Below are 10,150 nucleotides of genomic sequence, written 5' to 3' on the forward strand. Positions count from 1 at the left end.
CATCAACGTAACCCTTTACGCAGAGCTCCTTCGCACCTTCATAAACTAGGAACATCTCTTTAGTCCTTTGCAGGTACTTCAAGATAATTTTCACTATTGCCTAGTGACTTTCACCTAGGTCGGCCTGGTATTTTCTTCTTCTGTTTATTGCATAGGCTACATCAGGCCGTGTACATAACATGGCATACAAGATGGATCCTATTGCCGAGGCATACTGGATTCTACTCATCCGGTTTGGCTCATCAGAAGTCATAGGACTCTGAGTCTTGCTTAGCCTTATACCATCTGAGATGGGCAAGAACCCTTTCTTAGCCACATTCATGTTGAACCGCTTCAACACTGTCTAAGTACGTGCTCTAGCTTAAGTCGAGCATCCTCCTTGATCTATTTCTACAGATCTTGATGCCTAAAATTTACACCACCTCTCCAAGGTCTTTCATTGGAAACTAGCCATTCAATGATTCCTTGACTGAGTTCAGCATCGAAACATCATTTCCGATCAGCAGTATGTCATTCACATACAAGATAAAAAATACTACCGAGCTCCCACTAGACTTCTTGTATAAACAATAGTCCTCTTCATTCTTGATGAAACCAAGGTCAACAATGACTTCATCAAAACGAATATTCCAACTCCGGGCTACTTGCCTCAATCCATAAATGGATATCTTGAGCTTGCATATTTTATCAGCGTTAGTTGTATCGACAAAACCTTCGGGTTGTATCATGTATACATCATATTTTAAATTTCCATGAAGGAAAGTCGTTTTAACATCCATTTGTCGTATCTCATAATCAAAATATGAAGCTATAGCTAGTATGATCCTCACTGACTTCAGCATCGCTACTGGTGAGTAGGTCTCGTCATAGTCAATTCCTTCAACTCGTCCATAACCTTTAACGACAAGCCGAGATTTGTGGTTTTGAGAATTTCCATCCACATTAGTTTTATTCTTAACGAACCATTTGCAACCAATTACTACAACACTAGGCGATAGATCAATCAAGTCCCAGACTTGAATGTCATACGTGGATTTTAACTAGGATCTCGTGGCCTCGAGCCATGCCTAAGAATCTGGGCTCACCATCGCATCCGCATACGTGGACGCCTCGTCGCTTTCGAGCAACAACACATCGCGCACTCTGCACAATCTATCTGACCTCTGTGGCTCCGGTGCCATGTCCACTATGGGTTCTGTGACCGACTCTGGTATGATCTCATCACCAGCCGTGTCATCCCCGATTGGCTGTTGAATTTCTTTGAGTCGCACTGTTCTCCCACTAGCTTCCCGACGGAGAAACTCTTTCACTAGGAAAACCCCGTTTTGAGAAACAAACACTTTGTTCTCTTCTCGGTTGTAGAAGCTGTATCCTAGGGTTTCCCTTGGATATACCACGAATATGCATTTATCCGACTTGGATGTAAGTAGGGATGAAAATGGAGTGGAAATTTTTCGCTTTTTCGGAGGAAAAATGAAAACGGAAATGGAAATGGAAATGGAAACAAAAATGGAACAGTATTTTCCGGCGGAAAAGTTTGGTTTCCGCGAATATGAAATTTCCATTTTTTATATAGGCCTATGGCTACTTTGTAGCCCAACTATCAGACAATACACAATGATCATAATGGGTCATTTGAGGTCCAATTACCACATCGTACTCAACTAGATCCTATGAGTAGTTGTCTAGTACTACTACTACTATAATATGCCATGGTGTAAACATAATCATATTATTTTTAGCAATGGAACATTTCATTATATTTTTTGTTTTACGTTTGTTTCTATATGACTCAATGAGTTTTAAATTTCTGGACAATACGTAGTTATGTTTCCGTGTCCGCTCCGTATTTGTTATGTCTCTGTTTTCGGTAGTATCTGTTTCCACATTCATTTCCGGGGATTTTGTATTCGTTTCCGCTTCTGCAAGAAAATATGAAAACAAATTTGATAGCACTGCGTTCCGTCCCTTTCCGCTCAGTTTTCATCCCGAGGTGTAAGCTTGTCCGACATGAGTCACTTGACAAATTCTTCACAACCCAACATCTTTAAAAAGACAAACTAGGACTCCTCCGAGTCCACATCTCATGTGGTGTATTGTCTACGAATTCTGATGGTACCCTGTTAAGTGCGAAAACTAAAATTTCTAGAGCGTATCCCCAGAATGAAAAGGTTAAATCCTATTTGCTCACCATCGATCGGACCATGTCCAACAAGGTTCGATTTCAACATTCTGACACGGCGTTTCTCTGTGGTGTACCCGGAGGTGTGAGATAAGGTACTATACCTGAGCTTTTCAGATGATAATCAAACTCATGACTCATATACTCACTTCCATGATTTGATCGTAGAAGCTTTATCGTCTTGTCGAGCTGATTTTCAACTTCGTTGTGAAACTCTTTGAACTTTTCAGAAGTTTCTGACTTGTGCCTCATCAAATAGATATACCCATATCTACTGAAGTCATCGGTAAAAGTCACGAAGTACTGATAGACACCTCTGGCTGTTGTGCTGAGTGGACCACACACATCACTATGTATAAGCTCAAACAACTCAGACGCCCTCTTGCAACTATTTGCAAAAGGAAACTTATTCATCTTGCCGAGCAAGCATAATTTGCATGTCTCGAATGACCTGAAGTCGGAGAAGTTAGGATTCATGTGTTTTAGACTAATGCGTCCAAGATGGCAATGCCAGAAGTATGCCGGATTTGTTCCATTAGTCTTATGCCTCTTGACATTCATGTTATATAGACTAGTACCGTTTCTAGCATGAGGTAGAAATAATATTCAAACTAAGTGCGGGAATGTAATAACAATTATCAAATTCCAAATAAAATGCAGAAGGAAGTTGGAGCTAAATCGTGCTCACCTCCAATGCAGCAACTCTTGCTTTGTTGCCGACCCTGATGTCAATCTCTTGCACCGAGTTGCAAGTATGAACAACTATTTCGGTATCAAATACCCAAGAGCTAGTAGGTATGTCAGCAAGGTAAATGTCTATGATATATGTAACACGTATACCTTGCCCTGAAGAAGCCTCTCCGACGTTCTTGCCATGCTCAGCAAGCCACTTTCTACAGTTCCTCTTCCAGTGACCTGCTTCCTTGCAATGAAAGAAAATAGTCTTTGAGTTCGGTCTAAACTTCGGCTCTGCGGTGGAGACAACCTTCTCTGTGCCCTTTGACTTACCATTTTTATTGTACCAACTCTTCTTGAACTTAGCCGAGTTCTGCACCATCAACCTTGAGAATCCCATGCAATTTAGTGAGCTTCTTATCCATACCGTGCATATGATAGTTCAAGATGAATGTCCCATAGCTAGATGGAAGAGAACCCAGAATTGCATCAATAGCTAGCTCATGCAAGAGCGGGAAACCTAACCGATCCAACTATTGCACGTATTTGATCAACTTGATCACATGCGGGCTCAGTGGATCACCTTCCTTTAGCTTATAGTCCATCAAGTATCACCAGACGTTGAACCTTTCGGTCCTAGCCTGCACATGAAACATGCTCTTGAGACTCTCTATCATATCGAAAGCTACAATAACTTCAAAATGTTGTTGCAAATCGGACTCCATACAAGCCAACATAAGGCAGCTGATCTTGTTAGATTCATCACCGAGTTTCTGGTAGGCATTTTTGGTTGTCGCATTAGCATTATCGGCAGGTACCTCTGGAAGTGGATCCTCTAGAACATATCCCTTCTGATCGTGTTTGAGAACAATTCTAAAATTTGTGTACCAGGGGGTAAAGTTTGTTCCATTCAGTTTATCATTTTCCTGAATTTATTTCAACGCAAAGTTTTTCAGCACGTGGTGCCATTAGTTTACAACAAAAAATACACAATTACTAAGAAATGTGTTTATGTAGAGTAATCCAAGGCTTAAATACAACCATTGTTCAAGAAATCGGTAACTGGTAGCTGCTCGGTCGGCTTGGGAGTAGCGATTAATCGGTGAATCGGCCTATTAACTGGATTAAGCGGTCAACCATTAATCGGTAGATTAAACAAAAACTTGCCAACTTATATCTAATTTTTTTATGTATCATACCATAATTCCATGCACCTAGCTATGTAGTATACCAAAATATCATGTAGGCATATAAAAATAGATAAGAGGTAAAATTAATAGTCGTTATACATCTAAATATATAAAATCTCAAAATTCAAATTGAGCAATTAAACATTTAAACTTATCCATATACTTGCTAACATACATCACATAATATACTACAGATAACAGCTAAAACCAACAGTTCCATCCATCCATCTACAAAATTGTAATTCATAATCTACTAATATATGAATGCTAGATTCTCCAGTAAGGTATGGGGGGAAGATGGTAGTACCTTGCCTGCAGGTGACGCCATTGAGGAAGAGATTGGGGAGCATCCATGGGAGAGGATGGGGATTGTCCAAGGGGGGTGGGGTCGAGGCAAGCGACCAGAATGGTGGAGCAACTAGATCTTCCAGGTGTAGTGTGGAAACTGGCACTCGTGAGAACACGACTACCACGAGCCAGGTTAGGAGGGGATGAAAGGAGCATGAGGAAGCGCGAGGAGGGCCAAACCCTGGGTATTTAGTAGAAAGAGGGGGTGGGAGGCATTATGTGCCAAAATTTTGGGATTCGTTTGCCCACCAGTTAATAGGCCAATAGTGATTAATTGGTCTAGCAACTAATTAATCGCTATGACAACTCATTAATCGGTCTAACTGGCTAATTAATCGGCATGGCAAGTTAACACGATGAATAGGTGTTATTCGATTCGGTCACCCTAAGAGTAGCGATTAACTGGCAAGTTAACTGGTTAATCGGACAAATTCTTGAACAGTGAATACAACTACTCCCACTAAAGTCGGCATCCCCATGCAAACTCTTAGTGATTCAAGATCCGACTAGCACAAGCTACTAGTGAGCTTTAGCATCATTGCTATTCAACTTGCCTATCCGATAAGCAATTCCTTACTAATCGTATCTCTATGCGACTCCTGTTGGTCGGGTAGGTATCTCATACCCTGGCTCCCAACCTTCTTTGCCACAAGGCCCAAAATCGTTTGATAACCTTGTCAAGTAAACTTGATGTAGAGCATGTTTGTGTCCGACACGAACCGTCCAGTTCAAGGACACCTTGTAGCACCTCAATTTTATGAGCCCACTACTAGATGTACTTGACGTGTGAAGGTACAACATCAAAAAAGGCAATGTGTTTGATATTAACGAGGTATATTTTTACCATTCTAATATGCATAGAAACAAGAAGCATATCAATCACATATAAAAATAAATATGTGAAATAGTATGGCTCCTTCATGGACGTCCTTCCATGACCGGCTCCAACTCCGATGACTAGGGTGGAACTCCATCTTATCCGTCACACCGGGACGCCAAAACCTCGAACTTGACATGTGTAATGCAAGTACTACAACTAGTAATGAATTTACGGAGAATCACAAGTCGACGCGTAGGTGGTTATACAATATAATGACAGCACTTCGGCTCCTGCCGGCTGACAATCATGACAAGCAGGTTATGTTAAGTTACACACATGCATCACATACACATGAGCCATACTATTCACATCAAACCTGTAAAACACACTTATACATAAATCGCATTCTCCAGTTTGTGTGATCGTGTACGAAATACACGGCTCTACACACACGGTGGTGCCCAATTTGGATTTTTGTTTCATCGCTAACCCCCATGGTAGAAACCGACCAGTAGGGCTAGGTTGTGTCATGACCTCATCGATTCCGGTTGACAGAAAACATAGACCCATGATGTCGATGTGCAGTTGATCACATCAATTGTGCACATAGCCGATCTCAAGAACGACAACGGATCTCATCGACCGCCTCCACATATCAAATATGCATCCGATTGGAAACTGAAACCTATAGCAGAGGTTGTGATACCACTGTTGGGTTCTACCATAGGTGCATCGCATGAGAATTAAATTTTTCCAACGTGAAGAACATGCTTCAGAAATCTCATCTAGCTCGGCCACGTCTCGTAGCATGGGTCTGGACAAGCCCTAAACCTACCTTTGTAACTACCCAATCACAGAGTGGCATTTGGTTAGCCCTAAGCAAGGCTGTCACCATCCCGAGTACATGCACCAACTCGGGTCTTATGACATAGAACGTATGTTGTACTAGAGACTCACAGATGACCTATCAGTGTGTCTCATAGTTGGGTCTGGCCAACTCACACCTGATCTCGACTCAGATCTGACGACGTCGAATCCGACCAGATGTTTTGAGTCCATATTATCCGGCTAGCATCCAATGCTACATGGTTAGTGAGACCGAACCATCTGCGTGTCATATGCTAATCTAAATGGTTGCACGTCCACACAACCCTTTTGATTAGGGACCATTTTGCACAGTCATCATACAATGCATAGTCTCACAAACAAGTCACATACTTGTTGATACATATCATTCACAATTTCCAAGGACTATATTTATTCTTAAACACATAGGAAATATCATCATACATGTTTGCCTTGAGGCCATATCTCCAAGAAGGATGATGTCACACTAACACAATTTTTTATTTTCTGGATTAATAGTAATCGAAAAATTCTGGAAAATAGTTTCAACTTTAAAAATACATATAAAATAATCTATAACTCGGATGAAAATAATTTGTATATAAAAATGATAAAAAAATATATATTAAGAATCTGTTTATGGCGTTTCCAAGCATGTTAGAACAACCTATTTCATCTATTTAGGACAAATCAAGTAAATTCCACTTAAATACCACATATAGAGTTTGAATTTGAACCTTTGGTTCAAACCAACTGCATTTAATCTTGTTGCTAGATGCATTAGCTCAATCAACATTATATTGCCATGTCATGCTCATGCATCATAGTGTTGCATTTTCATGAATTAAATGTTGTTCCCTTTTTTGTTTGCTGGTGTTTGTTCCCGCTTGGTGAGGTTAATCTGATGTTATGATCATTGACATTGATGAAGATATGTGTTGTTTTCTGTACTAACACGCAAACAAATCCACCTTGGGCATATTGATATAAACCAACTCTCTCTCGCTCCTACTCTTTTTTACTACATTAGGACAATCACGATTCAACTGTTAAATGTTCTCGGTAGTTGAACCCATTCCTTTACATGACCTGTCTTTGTCATAGTAAATAGTTGAAACTACTTAGCATGAGTAGCAATTTCTTGAGATTTGATGTGCATACTCATCCATGCTTGCTTACTGTGCCTGATATGCTTAGAGTCATGTTGGGTCTAATCCATCTGTGTGATGAATCGGAATGGTTGTGTTCATGTCCTACTTTGTGTGAGTTAAGTGTGTGAATCCAATTTCATAAAGGTAGCGATGAGAGGCCATGTAGGAGTATATGGCGGGTTGTCTCATTGGGATCATCCTTAACAACTGATTTATGTGTATATTATCCAAGATAAGATACTACCGCTCATTAGGATCCTTAACTGACTCTCACGACTTACTAATCGCCTAAATCTCTGTCGATGAGTTGCAACTAGTTTCTGGTGTTTGTAGGAAAGTGTTTGTGGCCATGGTCAGTGCTGCCCGAAGGGGTGGGCTTTATTATGGTATATGCACAGTGGCATGGTGTACCAAGTTGCACCCGAACAGTGGGCTTGTGGAACCCTACGTACATCGTTTGAGGTCGTAGAGGAAACTTTGGCAAGAATTCCTAGCGGGTTCAGTCTCAAAAAGGCGATAACCTGGACTAAGGTCTTGTGGGGTTAATCGTCGTGGCCGACACCCACGCAAGTGCTTACACTTGAAGGTTGCCGAGATGCATGATGTGCATATGGTGATAAGTGGTGAGAGGTTGTACAAAGAAGTATACCCCTCTATGGTGAATTTACTGTTCGAATAGCCACGTCCTCGGATATGGACTACATGGAAAACTTATATGCTACATAGACAACTAAAAATGGATACTCTAAAATGTGCGAGATAAGTGTGAGTGGTGTGGATGGACATCTCGTAGGGAGACGGGAGAGAGGATCCATAGTGGTGTATTGATACGATGAATGTGTGGACTCGTGTGCGCTATCCCACCTCAAAGAAAGTACTCGTAGTCATAGAACAGGTTAGACAAGAGTCAAATTCCGGCCAAAGTTTCCTCTACATCCTCAAACAATGTGCGCATGGTTCCATAAGCCCACCATTCGGGTGACAATTGTTACACAGAGCCACTATACATATACCATACTAAAGCCCACCCCGTGAGGCAGTACTAAACACGGCCGCCAACACTTTTCCTACAAACACCTGAAACTTCATAGACAGATATCTATGCGATTAGTAAGCTAAGAGAGTCCATTAAGGATCCCAATGTGAAGTAGTATCTTTTCTTGGATAAATACATAGAACTCAGTTCTGAAGGATGGTCCCAATGAGACAACCACCATGTACTCCTACATGGCCTATCATCACTACCTTTACCAAATTGTATTCACACACTTAACTCTCACATAGTAGAACATGAACACAACCATTCCAATTCATCGCCAATATGGATCGGACACGACATGACCCTAAGCATAGAAGGCATAATAAGCAAGCATGGATGAGAAGGCACATGAAGGCTCAAGCAGTTGCTAATCAAGCTAAGCAGTTTCAATTATTGACTCTCTCATGCATGAGAATGGGTTCAACTACCAAAATATGTAATAGTTGAATTTTTGTTGTCCTCATGTAGTAAAAGAGAGCAGGAGCGAGGGAGTGGGTTTATATGAGCATGCTCAAGGGGAGTTACTTGATTGACAATTTTGAATATAATACTTCTCTTCATTGGTTTCAATGATCATATTGCCATAGCAACGATCATATCCTTTCCTCTGCATGACATGTCTTTGTCACAGTAAATAGTTGAAACCACTTAGCATGAGTAGCAACTTCTTGAGTGTTGTTGTGCTTACTCATCCATGCTTGCTTACTATGGCTGCTATGCAAACAATTGTCTCTGGTTTGATCCATCTGGGCGATGAATCAGAATGGACGTGTTCATGTCCTACTGTGTGAGAGCTAAGTGTGTGAATCCTATCTCGTAAAGGTAGCAATGAGAGGCCATGTAGGAGTACATGGCGGGTTCTCTCATTTAGGCCATCCTTAAGAACTTAGTTCTGTGTATGTTATCGAAGACAAAATATTACCACTCATTGGAATGCTTAAGTGCCCCTCTCGGCTTATTAATCACCTTGATCTCTGTCTAGGAGTTGTACCTAGTTTCTGGTGTTTGTAGGAAAAGTGTTCGTGGCCGTACATCGCGTTGCCCGATGGGGTGGGATCTGAAGCGGTATATACACAGTGGTGTAGTTTTCCAAGTGGCACCCAAACGGTGGGCTTGTGCAACCCTGTGCACATCGTTTGAGACTATATAAGAAACTTTGGCCGGACTTCCTTGTGGGTTCGGTCTCAAACAGGCGATAAACCTAGACTAGGCTCTTGTGTGGTTAACGATCGTGCACGACGCCTACACCAATTCTTCCGCTTGATGGTTTCCGAGAAGCATGAAGTGCATATGGTGATAAGTGGTGAGAGCGTGTGTGAAGAAGTTTACCTCTGCAGGGCTAACTAGTATTTTCGAATAGCTGCATCCTCGGATATAGACTATTTGGAAAGCTTACGTGGTACATAGACAACTTGAGATGGATACTCTAAAATGCTCATGATAAGTGTGAATGCTATGGATGGCCTTCTCGTAGGGAGATGAGAGAGGATCCATAGTGGACTATTGATGTGGTGAATATGAGGACTCGTGTGCGCTATCCCACCTCAAAGGAAGTACTTCTAGTCGTAGTATAGGTCAGCCAAGAGTCAAAGATGGCTTGGTGCAACTAAACTCCACAACCCCGTTGTTGATAATGATGCATATGTAGATAGATCTGATGTAAGTCTTGATGTGCACCTGTGTGCTCACAGTTGCTTAATTATGTTTTCGCACAGGAGACATCAATCTCATTAGTGATTCTTACAATGTGAAGTTTGATGTAACTGGATTAGCTTGGGAATCCTCGACAAAGGTCCGGCTCCTTTGGGAGGGCCGTTGTAGATTTTTATGTCCTCCAGCCAATTTTAGTAGATGTTTGTACTCAGACTTGTTATGAGTCCTCTTGATGCTTCTATGACT

Source organism: Hordeum vulgare, chromosome 5H (assembly GCF_904849725.1).
Source record: "Hordeum vulgare subsp. vulgare chromosome 5H, MorexV3_pseudomolecules_assembly, whole genome shotgun sequence".
Taxonomy (NCBI): domain Eukaryota; kingdom Viridiplantae; phylum Streptophyta; class Magnoliopsida; order Poales; family Poaceae; genus Hordeum; species Hordeum vulgare.